The 17880-nt window shown below is 48.1% G+C and overlaps 1 protein-coding gene across 1 annotated transcript in view; it reads right to left on the bottom strand.

Moving 5' to 3' along the window:
• Positions 1-2434, bottom strand: part of LOC143986524 (uncharacterized) — a 64527-nt gene extending 62093 nt beyond the window's left edge. Inside the window, exon 1 of the mRNA XM_077484876.1 lies at positions 2349-2434. The gene's annotated coding sequence lies outside the window, so the exon portion shown is untranslated. The remainder of the gene's footprint in view (positions 1-2348) is intronic.
• Positions 2435-17880: the final 15446 nt, after the last annotated feature.

The raw sequence follows: 17880 nt of genomic DNA, 5'->3' as shown, positions 1-17880 counted from the left end.
GCACAACAAGTGCCCATGGCCACCCCCTGTACCTGGAGGAAGTGGGATTCCTTGAAAACAAAACAGTTTCGAGTCAATACAAATTTGAGGAGGTCAAGAATAAACTCACAGTATTCCCATTTGTGGTGATCCTGTTCACGAAGGAAGGTCCGTATGGTCCCGATGCCCTGCTCATGAGGGATGCTAGAATACAAAGCTTCCACATCCAAAGTCACAAGCAGAGCATCGGAAGGCACGACCATACCCTCGATGTATTTTAGAAGGTCTGCTGTGTCTTTTTATAAAAGATGGTAAAGCCATGACATGTGGCATCAAAATGGAGTCGATTAAACGACTCGCCTTCTCAGTGAGAGAGCCTATACCTGACACTATGGATCTACCCGGAGGTTTAGTCGGATGTTTATGTATCTTAGGTAATGCATAGAACATCGCCAGACGTGGATTTTTTTACATTCAGATAGTTATAGAGATCCTGATTAATGAGGCCTTGTTCATAGGCCCCTCCAATAATGGCCAAATATTCCTTCCTATAGTTTTCAATTTTACTGACATTAATGCGTTCATACCAGTCGCGGTTACGTAAGATATTCATTACCATTGTCTCATAGGACTGTTTGGTCATTAAAACAACATTGCCACCCTTGTCGGAGGCCTTAATTTCCAAATCTGAATTTCTCTTGAGGGTTTGGATAGCTTGCAACTGAGAGGGTGATAAATTATTGGGTTTCGGATCAACAGTAAGGCTTTTGATTTCACTAATGGTACCCATTAAAAAGGCCCAGATATTTGGATTCGTCATTAGGTCTGGGAAACGCTGTGACTTAAGTTTGAACTGTTTTGATGTAAGGCATCTAGAAGCTGTCATACCACCGGAATCAATCAATTGACCAGTAGATTCAGTATTTCGCTCGCTTTCTTCAAGAAGTAGCATTAAGTCTCTAAGGGCTCGAAAGTCCTCCATGGTGTAGTTTTTTTTACTTGCTCAGAAATATTCTTATCTTGCAAAGATCGTTGTCGATCCTCATCAAATAAAAAATTATAAGTCAAATTTCGGGAAAACAGGTAAAGATCTTTTATAACTTCGTATTTGTCCATCTTCATTGATGGACAGAAGCTGAGGCCTAGCCGGAGGACATCAATCTCATCCTTATTTAAAGTGTATGGTGTGAGGTTAATAACATCTAGATCAGATCTTATGTTGGAAGGGGAGTGTTGTAGGGTGTGTGAAAATTTAGGGTAGAAGTAGATCTGCAGGGAGCAACATGTGCATCTAACGTGTACAAGATTGTAATTGAGAAGATGGAGTGGCGTTGCCAAGTGAGTTACCCGTCGGTATATGATCACTCACATTTGAGCCTGCATTTGTTGGAATCAGCCGATTCCCACCATTTTCTATTGAAGTGTTTGGAACTAGTGAAGTGTGGGTTTGTGCTGGTGTATTCAAAATTTGGATAGCTTGCAGGGCAGTAGCCCCCAAATATTTGCCCTGTGGGCCAGTGATGCCACCTTGTGGCTGTTGGTGGTCTTGTGAAGGTCTGTGTGATATGAGAGTGGTGTCCTTGTTCGGGGGTCCCTCGTTTTGAACCCACTTTTTTGAGTGAGTTTCTGTCTTTCCTTTTTTTACCTCTTGTTACTATTGAAATTTAGCTATTATGTTTTACATGTCCCCATGGTGACCTATATATACGCTATTGGCCTCCCCCTGGTTTTGACAGTGTGATCCCCATTCCTGTTATTAATCTGCAATACATCATATGTTGACTTATGTTGTTTAGTACCTATTCTGTAAGGGATATGATGTTGTATAATATTTTTGTATGATTAATTAATATTAATATTTTTTTATTTTGTTTTGTTTCTTTGTCAGTTTACTAGTCACACAAATCTCTCGCTCCAGAAGAAGCGTGTTAAAACACGCGAAACATGTAGAGCTTTCTCCTTCTCAAGCAGTACACTTAATACCGCGAGTAGAATAATCATATTTCTGAAGATTATGTATTAAATGTTTACTATCTATTTCCAAAAGTGAAAATGTGAAATGGCGGTATAGTCTGTATATTATGGAGGATATGAGTCCTGCTGTGATTAGATGTTCTTTTAGCAATCTCTGTTGTCTAGTACAATGGAAAAAATAATATGTTCTTAATAAAATGTTGATTTTTATCTTTATTCTATGATTGTCATTTTATACATGGTGCCTAAAAAGTCCAGAAGCCCCATCTTTTGTCTTTTTTGTAGAATGTTGTTGTTTGCCCCGCTGGCGCTATACTGGTGGGAGAAGATCCTGGGGACACAAATCGGCGGCCCTTTTCCCGGGGTGAGGGCTACCTCTTTATGGTGGTTCATACCTTGGTAAGTCGAACAGATTCCAGTGGGACTCTTGATGGGTGTTGGGTCTTCTTGAGTAAGCTGTAGGTCCTTATAGGGCACCGACATGTCCTGTAGAAGACTTTGTTATAGACCAGTGATGGCGAACCTTGGCACCCCAGATGTTTTGGAACTACATTTCCCATGATGGTCCACTACACTGCAGAGTGCTAGAGCATCATGGGAAATGTAGTTCCAAAACATCTGGGGTGCCGAGGTTCCCCATCACTGTTATAGACAGATCCATAGATAACAGAACAGACATATTATTCCTCTCTTTCCATCTCACCTTGTAGTCTGTTGTCCTCCTCGGTGGCTTTCTTAGGTTTTTGGAGCTCTCGATATAAAAGTTCCTCTTTTTAAATCACTTTCTTCTCCCATACTTCCTGCCCCCCCCCCCCCCCCTGACTTCTCCGGGGCCCGGTCAGCTCTCTTATTTCATCATTTTGGAGGAAATAGGGGAAGTTGTACAATAATAATTCCTCAGAACTGTCCTGGGGTCACACAAATTATAATCCTTCTCCGGAATTAACGTTGACCGGTCCCTGGCACGTCTTGGTATAAGATGTACTGTAAATCCACTCGGAGGTGAATTTGCAGCAGATGCGGGATTGGTGGGGGGGGTTCAAATGGGGATTGTAGGATTGAAATTCCGGCTTGCTTCACGATGGCGAGTAGACAGCAAGTCGTTTTGGAGGAATGAAGAGGGTATTGTTCACACAATACAATCCACAAGAACCAACGGGGGCCAGGCAGCCAATGACCAGCCAATGGATCATCCACCACTTTAGGGTGGCATATTGGTGTAGTGGTTAGCACTCTCACCTAGCAGTAAGAAAGGTTGCTGGTTCAAATCCCAACCACGACACTACCTGCCTGGAGTTTGCATGTTCTCCCTGTGCGGGTTTCCTCCGGGTACTCCGGTTTCCTCCCACACTCCAAAGACATGCAGGTAGGTTAATTGGCTTCTGTTCAAAAATTGGCCCCTAGTATATGAACGGGGACCTTGGATTGTGGGATCCTTGACGGTAGGGAGCGATGAGAGTGCAATGTACAGGGATAGGGACAATTGTAGACACTCACTCAGGTTGAACTGGATGGACTGGTGTCTTTATTCAACCTTACTAACTATGAAACTATGAAGGCGCCACTTGTTTTATTTTCTATTAATTATACTTTTTTTTAATTAATAAGCAAATCTTATAGATTATTCTTTCAGTAACTGAACTTTCGTTTAAAACCAGCCAAAAAATAAAATCCAGGAATCAATCTCTTCTTCCACATGTATCAATGCAAAAAAAAAGTTTTAAAATCTGCAGTTTTTTGGGAGCACTGATTTTAATGAAGCTTAAAGTGAAAAAAAGTGAAGTATTCCTTTAAATATGGTACCTGGGGGGTGTCTGTAGTATGCCTGTGAAGTGCCACGTGTTTCCCGTGTTTAGAACAGTCCCTGCACAAAATGATATTTCTAACAGAAAAAAAGTCATTTAAAACTGCTTGCGGTTTTAATGTAATATCTGGTCCCGGCAACATGGATGAAGATCATTAAGAAAAATGGCATAGGTAGCTCCCCCTGCCCATTACCAGCCCCTTTGGGTCTTGTATGGATATTAAGGGGAACCCCATTCCCATATTAAAAAAAAGGAAAGGCGTGGGGCCCCCAGGCCCTATATCCTCAGAACAGCAGTATACAGGCAGGGACTGTGTAGGTTTGTTGTTAAGTAGAATCTGTTCGTAATTTTGAACTTTTTAAAGTGTAGCTCCAGTCAAAAATTCTATTTTTAAGCTTTTTGGAAAACATTGAGAAGGGTTATCACCCCTGTAACATTTTGTTTGCTGTCTGTGCACCTCTTCAGAAGATTTCACCTCACTTTCTGTCCCAATGACAAATGTTTTTAGAAAAGGCCGTTCATTTTGAACGTGGCTCCAGGTAGCCGGGACTAGCGAAGGAAGTCAATGTCGCTGCCTTCGGCGGCGAAAATTGACTCGTCGCTGGCCCCGTCACCTGGTACTAGTTGCTGCTGGAGGCTTTGTAACTGATCACAGGGTGTGCCTGTCCACCGACTCGGTTGATCGACTGACCTTCAAGCACCTGAAGCTTATGTAACCGAATAATTTTTTTTGAAATATCACATTCACATCCCTTCAAGACTGCCTATGCTGATGCTGAGTGACTATCCTGTTATGCTGACTGACTATCCTCTTCCTCCTCAATGATCATGCTGATAGCTTCTAAGGACATTTTTGGTTCTGAGCGCCGCCACCAGTGGCTAAGGCCCAATTTTTCAGCCCCTGCTTAACAGGGGCGTGTAATTACAATTTTTGATGCAATATTTTGCAGAAGGGCTCATTCCTGCGCTCCAACTAGAGTATCTGTGAGGGATTGCAGTGTTGTGGCACCAGTGGCTAAGGCCCAATTTTTCAGCCCCTGTTAAACAGGGGCATGTAATTACAATTTTTGATGCAATATTTTGCAGGAGGGTTCGTTGCTGCGCTCAAATACAATATTTGTGAGTGGTTGCAGTGTTGTGGCCCCAGCACCAGTGCCTAAAGCCCAATTTTTCAGCCCTTGTTTAACAGGGGTGTGTAATTACAATTTTTGATCCAATACTTTGCAGCAGTGTTTCTGTGAGGTGTTGCAGTGTTGTGGCACCAGTGCCTAAGGCCCAATTTTTGTACCCCTGTTCAACAGGGACATGTAATTACAATTCTTGATATAATATTTCACAGCAGGGCCCATTCCAGCGCCCACCAAGAGTAACTGTGAGGCCTTACAGTGTTATGGCACCACAACCACCAAAGGCCCAATTTTTCTACCACTGTTCAACAATGGCATGTAATTACAATTCTTGATATAATCGTTCACAGCAGGGCGCTCCAGCGCCCACCAAGAGCCACTTTAAGGGGTTACAATGTTGTGGCAAAACCAACACCTTGTTCCGCCATTTCTGCAGAGCATATAGGGCAGGCCCCTACTTTCAAACATCCAACTTACAAACATCTCCTACTTGCAAACGGAAGGAGACAACAGAAAGTGAGATGAAAAAAGATGGACAACAAAACAAATTATACAGGGGTGATAGGGATGCACCGAATGGGTTTTTTGGTGCCGAAACCGATACCGAAAATGAAAAATACACTAGGCCGAAAACCGAAACCGATACCGAAACAGCACCGATACCGAAAATGACTGTTTTTAAAAAATATTTTTATACAGGAGAAGGTCAGAGACTGGGGACATAGTACGGGAGGTGGTCAGAGACTGGGGACATGGTGCAAGAGGTGGTCAGAGACTGGGGACATGGTGCAGGAGGTGGTCAGAGACAGGGGTCATGGTGCAGGAGGTGGTCAGAGACTGGGGACATGGTACAGGAGGTGGTCAGAGACTGGGGACATGGTACAGGAGGTGGTCAGAGACTGGGAACATGGTACAGGAGGTGGTCAGAGACTGGGGACATGGTACAGGAGGGGGTCAGAGACTGGGGACATGGTACAGGAGGTGGTCAGAGACTGGGAACATGGTACAGGAGGTGGCCAGAGACTGAGGACATGGCACAGGAGGTGGCCAGAGACTGGCGACATGGTACAGGAGGTGGCCAGAGACTGGCGACATGGTACAGGAGTTGGCCAGAGACTGGCGACATGGTACAGGAGTTGGCCAGAGACTGGTGACATGGTACAGGAGTTGGCCAGAGACTGGCGACATGGTACAGGAGGTGGTCAGAGACTGGCGACATGGTACAGGAGGTGGTCAGAGACTGGCGACATGGTACAGGAGGTGGTCAGAGACTGGCGACATGGTACAGGAGGTGGCCAGAGACTGGCGACATGGTACAGGAGTTGGCCAGAGACTGGCGACATGGTACAGGAGGTGGTCAGAGACTGGCGACATGGTACAGGAGGTGGTCAGAGACTGGCGACATGGTACAGGAGGTGGTCAGAGACTGGCGACATGGTACAGGAGGTGGTCAGAGACTGGCGACATGGTACAGGAGGTGGTCAGAGACTGGCGACATGATACAGGAGGTGGTCAGAGACTGGCCACATGGTACAGGAGGTGGTCAGAGACTGGCGACATGGTGCAAGAGGTGGTCAGAGACTGGGGACATGGTGCAGGAGGTGGTCAGAGACAGGGGACATGGTGCAGGAGGTGGTCAGAGACTGGGGACATGGTACAGGAGGTGGTCAGAGACTGGGGACATGGTACAGGAGGTGGTCAGACACTGGGAACATGGTACAGGAGGTGGTCAGAGACTGGGGACATGGTACAGGAGGGGGTCAGAGACTGGGGACATGGTACAGGAGGTGGTCAGAGACTGGGGACATGGTACAGGAGGTGGTCAGAGACTGGGAACATGGTACAGGAGGTGGCCAGAGACTGGCGACATGGTACAGGAGTTGGCCAGAGACTGGCGACATGGTACAGGAGTTGGCCAGAGACTGGCGACATGGTACAGGAGGTGGTCAGAGACTGGGGACATGGTACAGGAGTTGGCCAGAGACTGGCGACATGGTACAGGAGGTGGTCAGAGACTGGCGACATGGTACATTAGGTGGTCAGAGACTGGCGACATGGTACAGGAGGTGGTCAGAGACTGGCGACATGGTACAGGAGGTGGTCAGAGACTGGCGACATGGTACAGGAGGTGGTCAGAGACTGGCGACATGATACAGGAGGTGGTCAGAGACTGGCCACATGGTACAGGAGGTGGTCAGAGACTGGCGACATGGTGCAAGAGGTGGTCAGAGACTGGGGACATGGTGCAGGAGGTGGTCAGAGACAGGGGACATGGTGCAGGAGGTGGTCAGAGACTGGGGACATGGTACAGGAGGTGGTCAGAGACTGGGGACATGGTACAGGAGGTGGTCAGACACTGGGAACATGGTACAGGAGGTGGTCAGAGACTGGGGACATGGTACAGGAGGGGGTCAGAGACTGGGGACATGGTACAGGAGGTGGCCAGAGACTGAGGACATGGTACAGGAGGTGGCCAGAGACTGGCGACATGGTACAGGAGTTGGCCAGAGACTGGCGACATGGTACAGGAGTTGGCCAGAGACTGGCGACATGGTACAGGAGTTGGCCAGAGACTGGCGACATGGTACAGGAGGTGGTCAGAGACTGGCGACATGGTACAGGAGGTGGTCAGAGACTGGCGACATGGTACAGGAGGTGGTCAGAGACTGGGGACATGGTACAGGAGGTGGTCAGAGACTGGGAACATGGTACAGGAGGTGGTCAGAGACTGGGGACATGGTACAGGAGGTGGTCAGAGACTGGGAACATGGTACAGGAGGTGGTCAGAGACTGGGGACATGGTACAGGAGGTGGTCAGAGACTGGGGACATGGTACAGGAGGTGGTCAGAGACTGGGGACATGGTACAGGAGGTGGTCAGAGACTGGGAACATGGTACAGGAGGTGGCCAGAGACTGAGGACATGGTACAGGAGGTGGCCAGAGACTGGCGACATGGTACAGGAGTTGGCCAGAGACTGGCGACATGGTACAGGAGTTGGCCAGAGACTGGCGACATGGTACAGGAGTTGGCCAGAGACTGGCGACATGGTACAGGAGGTGGTCAGAGACTGGCGACATGGTACAGGAGGTGGTCAGAGACTGGCGACATGGTACAGGAGGTGGTCAGAGACTGGCGACATGGTACAGGAGGTGGTCAGAGACTGGCGACATGATACAGGAGGTGGTCAGAGACTGGCCACATGGTACAGGAGGTGGTCAGAGACTGGCGACATGGTACAGGAGGTGGTCAGAGACTGGCGACATGGTACAGGAGGTGGTCAGAGACTGGCGACATGGTACAGGAGGTGGTCAGAGACTGGCGACATGGTACAGGAGATGGTCAGACTGGGGACACGGTACAGGAGATGGTCAGAGACCGGGGACATGGTACAGAAGATGGTCAGAGACAGAGGACGTGGTACAGGAGGCATCCCCCATTGCAGGCCAGTGTCCCCCCCATTGCAGGCCAGTGTCCCCCCCATTGCAGGCCAGCGTGTCCCCCATATTGCAGCCAGCGTGTCCCTCATTGCAGCCAGTGTGCCCCATTGCAGCCTGTGTGCCATTTTGCAGCCAGCCTGTGCAGGGAAGAGAGCCACCTCCGCCGCCTGTTTGATCACAGCGCCGGGAACATCACAGCTTTCATTTCAATAGCTGTGTGTTCCCGGCCGCGCGACGTCACACGCAGCCCCTCCCCCTTGTCCGGGCACTTAGATAGACAGATCATCCGCAGGATTGGATGGATGATCTGTCTATCAAAGTGCCCGGACAAGGGGGAGGGGCTGCGTGTGACGGCGCACTGCCGGGAACACACAGCTATTGAAATAAAAGCTGTGACGTTCCCCGCGCTATGATCAAACAAGCGGCGGAGGCGGCTCTCCTGAGCTATACATCCCCCATGATGGGCATCACCAGGGGCGGGGGCGGAGCCCCGCCCCCACCCAGGCCACGCCCCATTTTCGGCTCCATTATCGGCCGTTTTTCTCTTTCGGCAAATTGCCGAAAAGGGCATTTTCGGCCGATATGTTTCGGCGGCCGAAATGTCATTTTGTGCAGGGACTGTTCTAAACACGGGAAACACGTGGCACTTCACAGGCATACTACAGACACCCCCCAGGCACCATATTTAAAGGAATATTTCACCTTTTTTTTCACTTTAATCATCATTAAAATCAGTGCTCCCGAAAAAACGTTTTTTTTAGAATTTTTTTTGCCATTGACCCATGTTCCCTGGGGCAGGAGCCAGGTCCCCAAACCCTTTTTAGGACAGTATCTTGCATATTAGCCATTAAAATTAGCACATTTTATTTTGAATGTTCGAGTCCCATAGACATCAATGGGGTTCTAAAGTTTGCACAAATTTTCGGTCCGTTCGAAAGTTCTGGTGCGAACCAAACCGGGGGGTGCTCGGGGGGGGGTTCCCTAATCAGCACCATGAAATCATGTTGATCATGGTATCAGCAAAGCTCAGGCTGGATACAAGCACTAAATTTAGACTGGGGGCAACTCCCAGATGAAGGAGGAACTTCATCACGCTGCTGGAAGCCACTGTAGCTGCTGACTCTTAAAAATCTGATATTTACCAGTCCAGCGATTCCAATGCTGTCTTCCCACAGCCGACACTGCAGGTCCCCAGCACTACACAAGGTGCTTTGGAGTGGGGGGGGCAGAGCCTCCCCACCCCAAAGCACCCCCCGATGTTGAGGGCATGTTGCCTTATATGGATCAGGAGGGGGGTGTCCTCCACTCTTTCCTAGCCTGCCACACTTTTTTTTTTAGTGTGGGGGTTCCCCTTAAAATCCATACCAGTCTCAAAGGGGCTTGGATGCACAGTATGAAGTTCTGATTTGGCTCCTCTGGGTTTGCGCTCCCTTTGCTCTCTCCCAATCAACAGTCCATGTTCTACTCACAGAAAGTCGATCACCCAGTTCGCTTCCACCACTTTGCTCCTACTTCCTCCTTCCTCCCCCGACGCCACTGCCCGGCACATCCCCCCGCATGGGGACGCCCGGTATTTCCCCAGCATTACATGATAGCTTCGTCTCCGGGGGCCAGACTCTCGGCCTCCCTGGACTCTCTCCTCCGGCACCCGAGCTCCGGGATCTCTGAACTCCCGAACCTCTGGGTCTAAACTCTCCTCTCCTCGAACCTCCCCAGAGCATGTGACCCCCCCCCCTTTTTATGAGAGACCTCCCCTTGACCATGTAAATTAACCATTGGCCAATCCTCTCACATGGGGTTTCCTGCCACTCGGGTCTCGGCCCATCCTCTCCTTCCAGCACAACCCACTGCCAAGCAGAGAAAATATCCCTGAGCCAAAGTGCCAAAGTGCAGGCGGCCCCACCCCCTTCTTTTCTGACACTCCCAACCCAGAATCAACACCCAGGCCTAGTAAAGAACACGGACCTGGCTAAATTTGCCTGTCTCTATATCCCACACCAGCCATTCTCAACCAGGGTTCCTCCAGAGATGGCTAGGGGTTCCTTGAGCTGTGGCTGATTTGACCTCCTGTTTGATGGTGCCTATATACTTCTGAGCCAATGCCACTTGGAGGAGCCAGTGGTAGGACACCAATGATCTTTATAGCTCTCTGTAAGAGGGCCATTCTTACCACCACTGTAAAAAAAGGGCATTCTTCTCACTGACCACCGAAGTAAGTTGTTCCCACTGACCCCCAATGAATGGCTTTATTAGGGGTTCCCCCGAGACTTGAAAATTATTTTAAAGGGTTCCCCTGGGGTAAAAAGGTTAAGAAAGGCCGTCCTACACTATCAGAAAAAACACTATAAAGCACCTACCTAAAGGTTGAGGGCGCTACATCTACAAATGTCAGTTTTGATGCAGCAAGTTCTATATAAGACAAAGATTCACCACTTTACAGGCAGATGCAGGGGACCCCCCCCCCCCCCAGGCACTATATTTAAAGGATTTTTTTAATGATTATTTTTTCATTTTAACCACTTCAGCCCCGGAAGGTTTTACCCCCCTTCCTGACCAGAGGACTTTTTACAATTTGGCACTGCGCTGCTTTATCTGGTAATTGCGCGGTCATGCAATGTTGTACCCAAACCAAATTTGCGTCCTTTTTCCCCCCCCACAAATAGACCTTTCTTTTGGTGGTATTTGATCACCTCTGCGTTTTATTTTTGTTTGTTTTTTGCGATATAAAAAAAATACAATAAACTCAATTTTAGTCATACATTTTGGCCAAAATGTATTCAGCCACATGTCAATAAGCGTAAATTTATTGGTTTGTGCGAAAGTTATAGTGTCTACAAACTAGGGTACATTTTCTGGAATTTACGCAGCTTTTAGTTTCTGACGGCCTATCTCATTTCTTGAGGTGCTAAAATGGCAGGGCAGTAGGGATGGGCCGAACACCCCCCCCCCCCAGTTCGGTTCGCACCAGAACCTGCAAACGGGCCAAAAATTTGCGCAAACTTTAGAACCCCGTTAAAGTCTATGGGACTCGAACGTTTGAAATAAAAAGTGCTAATTTTAAAGGCTAATATGCAAGTTATTGTCCTAAAAATCGTCTTCCCTCGTCTCAATGTCATCATCAGTGACTCCTTCCCTAGACCCACCACGTCCTCCTGAGGAGTCTCCTGAACTCTTTGAGCACAGTGTTGGGTACATGCTCCAGGAGGATGCCCAGTGTTTTGTAGGCTCTGATGATGATACTCAGCTAGAGGAAGGCAGTAGCGTGAGCGCAGAGAGAGGGGATGCTCAAGAAGGACAGCAATCTGGCAGTCATGTTCCACAAGCTGCAGCATACTGCCAGGTTTGCTCCAGCGATGAAGAGGGAGGGGATGATGAGGGCACTGACTCCACGTGGGTGCCTGATAGGAGAGAGGAGGAGGAGGAGGAGGCACATCTCTAATGAGGCAGGATGCCCTCCGGGGGCCAGCTTAAGGGCAGCACACTGACTGCACCACACCACAGAGCTGTGCCTGTGCAGGGTGCTGCCTCTGCGCGTTATTCCAAAAGTTCTTTGGTGTGGGCCTTTTTTGAGACGAGTGCATCAGATCGCACCACTGCTATTTGCAACATATGTCTCAAGCGTATCTCGCGTGGCCAAAACATCAGCCGCTTGGGCACCACATGCTTGACCAGACATATGTTGACCTGCCATTCAGTTCGTTGGCAAGTGTACCTAAAAGGCCCACACCCACACTGCCGCGTCGAAAGATGGGCATAGCTTACGCAAAATAGTGGGCGTGGCTTAAATAGGCATGGCTCAAAGGGGTGTGGTTAGAGTATGAGATGAATGTGGGATGGAGAGGGAAAGGGGGAGAGGGAAAGGAGGGACAGCCCCCCCCCCCCCCCCGATCCTACACCACAATAGCAATAGGTGTTTTCCAGAGTTTGACAATCAGCAGATAAAGATACTCCAAATACCTGGTGTTGGCGCTTCAATCATCCCGGCGCCATGATTGTTATGGTGTCAGGATGATTGAAGCGCATTATTTCTATTATTACATTGTAATATAAAATGAAATCATTCAACTCACCATAATGCAGAATCAGTGGGAGCCATGTGCGTGTCACTAGCCACATTGCCTGTCACCAGATGCCATCAGGTGCCCCCAGCAGAGTCCCTCCTTACTGGTGTCCCCATCAGTCCTCCGAACATCTGGTGTCCCCATCAGTCCTCCGAACATCTGGTGTCCCCATCAGTCCTCCGAACATCTGGTGTCCCCATCAGTCCTCCTAACATCTGGTGTCCTCATCAGTCCTCCTTACATCTGGTGTCCCCATCAGTCCTCCTAACATCTGGTGTCCCCCATGACATCCAGACTGCCCCCCACATTCAGACTGGCCCCCTGACATCCAGACTGCCCCCCAACATCCAGACTGCAACCCCTGACATCCAGACTGCACCACCTGACATCCAGACTGCACCCCCTGACATCCAGACTGCCCCCCCACATCTAGACTGCACCCCCCTGACATCCAGACTGCCCCCCCACATCCAGACTGCCCCCCCCACATCTAGACTGCACCCCCCTGACATCCAGACTGCCCCCCCACATCCAGACTGCCTCCCACATCCAGACTGCCCCCTTGACATTCAGACTGGCCCCCCTGACATCCAGACTGCCCCCCTGACATCCAGACTGCCCCCCTGACTTTTAGACTGCCCCCCACATCTAGACTGCCCCCTGACATCCAGACTGGCCTCTCCTGATATCCAGACTGCCCCCTGACATCCAGACTGCCCCCACATCCAGACTGCCCCCCCTGACATCCAGACTGCCCCCCCTGACATCCAGACTGGCCCCCCTGACATCCAGACTGCCCTCCCACTCCCACATCCAGACTGGCCCCCTTCTGACATCCAGACTGGCCCCCCACATGCAGACAAAGTTGCCACATAGATAGAGACTGAGCTGTGCCGCCCATCCCTTGCCCCTTTCCATTACAGGTCACAGGAACTGGCAGCAGGGCAGGGGGTGGGCGGCGCTGCAACATCTCTATTGTAGCCATCCGCCAAGCCTACTTCTGTACATTGTCTCCGCCGGCCATGGACCTCTAGTGGCCGGCGGTGAAAATCATGAATAACTGAATTTCCCGGGACATTTCCTGGGAAACGATTAAATCGGGAAAAGGGTCCTAATCCCAGGAATGTCCCGGGAAATTCAGGACAGTTGGCAACTATGGGTATAGGATCAGCAGAACACCGGCATTTGGGTTAGCTTTATGTGTACACTGTGCAGATGACACAGTGTACACATAATATATGAATGGGGACCTTGGATTGTGGGCTCCTTGAGGGTAGGGACCAATGTGAGTGTGCAATGTACAGGGATGGGGGCAATTGTAGACACTCACTCAGGTTGAACTGGATGGACTGGTGTCTTTATTCAACCTTACTAACTATGAAACTATGAAACTATGACACAATACACCGACTGTAATTACTGCAGCTGCCTGCCTGCGGTATAGGATCAGAAGAACACCAGCAATTGGGGTAGCTTTAGGCGCACACTGTGCAGATGACACAATACACTGACTGTAATTACTGCAGCTGCCTGCCTGTGGTATAGGATCAGCAGAACACCAGCAATTGGGGTAGCTTTAGGCGCACACTGTGCAGATGACACAATACACTGACTGTAATTACTGCAGCTGCCTGCCTGTGGTATAGGATCAGCAGAACACCAGCAATTGGGGTAGCTTTAGGCGCACACTGTGCAGATGACACAATGCACCGACTGTAATTACTGCAGCTACCTGCCTGTGGTACAGGAACAGAAGAACACCAGCAATTGGGGTAGCTTTATGTGCACACTGTGCAGATGACACAGTACACCAACTGTAATTACTGCAGCTGCCTGCGAATAGGATCAGCAGAACATCAGCAATTGGGGTAGCTTTATGTGCACACTGTGCAGATGACACAATACACTGACTGTAATTACTGCAGCTGCCTGCGGTATAGGATCAGAAGAACACCAGCAATTGGGGTAGCTTTATGTGCACACTGTGCAGATGACACAGTACACCAACTGTAATTACTGCAGCTGCCTGCGGTATAGGATCAGAAGAACACCAGCAATTGGGGTAGCTTTAGGTGTACACTGTGCAGATGGCACAATACACCGACTGTATTTGCAACAGCTTCAAATGAAATGAAATCACACTGTCTCTCTGTCTATCGCTCTCCGCCGCCGCAACACACTACACAAGGCCGACTTCCAGACAGCCTTATATAGTGTGGGGCGTGTACTAAACCTCCTGAGCCATAATTGGCCAAAGCCACCGTGGGTAGTGTAGTACAATTACGGCTCTCCGTTTTTTCCGCACTGTGATTGGCCAAAGCATGTGGGTCATAGGGCATGCTTGGCCATTCATCAGCCAGTAATGCACTGCGATGCCACAGTGAATTATGGGCCATGACGCGCCACTCGAATTTGGCTTGAACGGCCCATAATGATCGGAATTTGCCGAACGGACGAACATCCGATGGCTTTGAGTCAAACACGAAGCTCATCCCTACAGGGTGGTACAAACCCCCCCCCCCCAAATTATCCCATTTTGGAAAGTAGGCACCCCAAGAAAATTGCTGAGAGGCATGTTGAGCCCATTGAATATTTCATTTTTTTTGTCACAAGTTCTTGAAAAATGACAAAAAAAAATACAAAATGACACAAAGTTGTCACTGAATGATATATTGCTCAGACGTGCCATGGTTATATGTGGAATTGTGATGCACTTACCCGGGACAGAGACTTTTGGAGTTGACAAAACACTGGCCTTTTGGTCTTGGACCCACTGGTGAACTTCGCTAGGGGATTGGTTGTAAAACTGTTCCAGTAGGATCACTTGGGCAGCATCCGCTAAACTAGTTGCCTGACAGCTGGAGAACCATGCATCTACTGATCATCTGATGAGCCCATTCCGTAGAGGACTGGCCCTCTTTCTGTTGTAGGCGGTGAAATTTGGACCTATGAGCTCCGGGAGTGATCGCGTATCTTGCCAGCAGTCGCTCCTTGACTCACTTACCCAGGTATGGCTTCAAAAGCATCCAGTGCTCCACCAGACAGCTTGCTGATGAGGATAGTGACCCAGTCAGCTTCGTCAATTTCCTGGAGATCGCACTGGGTTTCGAAGACATGAAGGTACTGGTTGATTTCCTCCACCCCATCCTGGAAGGGTCGACAAGCTGCATAGGGAAGTTTTTTGCGGCTACCCCGTTCTGCAGCTGCCGTACCCCCAATCTCCTTCTGAACCTCAAGCACTTTCAGACGTGTCTGCAATTATCTGGGTGATCACCTCTTGGGGGGGAGGTGGTGCTGTATAGCGACAACTGCCATGGGATCTCTCACTGGAGCTTGGCCATCCTGGACCCCTCCATAGCTGGCCCTCTGCTTCGGTCGCTGGCCTGGTCACTCTCCATCCCTTGGCAATTATAGTTGCCTTTGACTTGTTGCTGGCGTTCTGTCCCCTTGATTCCAGCAGATCCTTGATTGTGCTTCGCTTAGGGCTGGAGAAGCAAAGATCCATCCGACAAGGTCCCGTTGGTGGTTTGGAAGTTCCAGTCACAAGAAAGCATCCCACTGCTGCCACCAATGTAACGAAACGCCCAAACTCCGCTTGAGTGCTTTCCTCATATACTGCTTCCTCCCAGTCTGAATATAGATATCAGATATTCCAACCGCTAACAACAAACAAGACAATACTCGTTTGGTTGCTGAACATGGACTGTTTTATTTGAGATGACACACAAATATATACAGCAGGATGACAAGACAAACTGTAACCAGAAACCTAATTAACATAAGCTAGTTTACTAATCATTTACCCAGACTAGGTGACTATGACCTTTCAGGGTAGACTTGATGTCTCCTAATTCACTGACTATACAATACACATTATCATAAATAGCAACACAGAACTCCTTCATACAATTGCAGGGTTAATTAGCACAAACAAGAATGGGCGAAAAAAAGACTCTTTCCAAAGCCATACAAGACTTATTTATATTTTAGCAGACAACAGACAGACAGGTGGCTGGAGTTTATGACATCAGCATCTTCTAACAGTATGTGTCCCAATAGTATGAATCCATCGCTATTTCTAATATGGGATATACAGGGTTCCCAGAGTCTGTATGTCTTGGGGGGGACATGGACCTGAATCCAAAGTAACAGCACCTCAAGGGTCCCCAGTCATACAGCTCACAAAGAGCACCATTGCCCGAAAGCCCCCCCCGAAAAAGAGGCCAGCATTCAGTCCCCTCCAAAAGCCTCTGCCTCGGGTGAGTCCATCACACCGGACATTTCATGGCCTCCGTAACTGTGATAGGCAGTGAGGAGTAAAATTACAATTTTTACAGCTTTAGAAAGCCTGAAGGCGGTGATTGGTTTATGGGGTCCTGTACGTGACTAGACTCCCACACATGCAGCAGAATGTATTTTGGGGTGCAATTCCACATATGCCCATGGCATGTGTGAGCAATATATCAATAAGTGACAACTTTGTGAAAAAAAAAAGAAAAAAAAAAGTTTGTAATGTCCCTGAAACTTGTGTCAAAATATAAAATATTCAATGGACTCACCATGCCCCTCAGCAAATAGCTTGGGGTGTCTACTTTCCAAAAAAGGGGTCATTGGGGGGGCATTTTATTCACAACATTTAGAAGCTTATGTCACACATCCCCCACTCTTCTAACCACTTGAAGACAAAGCCCTTTCTGACACTTTTTGTTTACATGAAAAAATATTATTATTTTTTTTTGCTCGAAATTTACTTTGAACCCCCAAACATTATATATATATATTTTTTTAAAGCAAAGGCCCTACAGATTAAAATTGTGGGTGTTGCAATTTTTACACAGTATTTGTGCAGCGATTTTTCAAACACAATTTATTTGGGAAAAAAAAAAATATTTTTTTTTCATTTTAACCACTTTCAGACCGGACCATTTTGCTGGTCAAAGACCAGACCACTTTTTGCGATTCGGCACTGCGTCGCTTTAACTGACAATTGCGCGGTCGTGGCGACGCGGCTCCCAAACAAAATTGACGTCCTTTTTTTCCCACAAATAGAGCTTTCTTTTGGTGGTATTTGATCACCCCTGCGGTTTTTATTTTTTGCGCTATAAACAAAAATAGAGCGACAATTTAGAAAAAAAAAACGCATTATTTTTTACTTTTTGTTATAATAAATATCCCCCAAAAATATATAAAAAAAACATTTTTTTCCCTCAGTTTAGGCCGATACGTATTCTTCTACATATTTTTGGTGAAAAAAAAATCGCAATAAGCGATTATTGATTGGTTTGCGCAAAAGTTATAGCGTTTACAAAATAGGGGATCGTTTTATGGCATTTTTATTAATAATTTTTTATTATTTTTTTTTTTACTAGTAATGGCGGCGATCAGCGATTTTTTATTGTGACTGCGACATTGTGGGGGACCCATCGGACATTTTTGACACATTTTTGGGACCATTGTCATTTATACAGTAATCAGTGCTATATAAATGCAGTGAT

This window comes from Lithobates pipiens, unplaced genomic scaffold (genome assembly GCF_037356315.1).
Source record: "Lithobates pipiens isolate NorthernLeopardFrog02 unplaced genomic scaffold, aLitPip1_a1.2 Scaffold_167, whole genome shotgun sequence".
In the NCBI taxonomy this organism is placed as follows: domain Eukaryota; kingdom Metazoa; phylum Chordata; class Amphibia; order Anura; family Ranidae; genus Lithobates; species Lithobates pipiens.
Note: the sequence above shows the minus strand (reverse complement) of the source record. Positions and strands in the feature narration are given on the sequence as shown.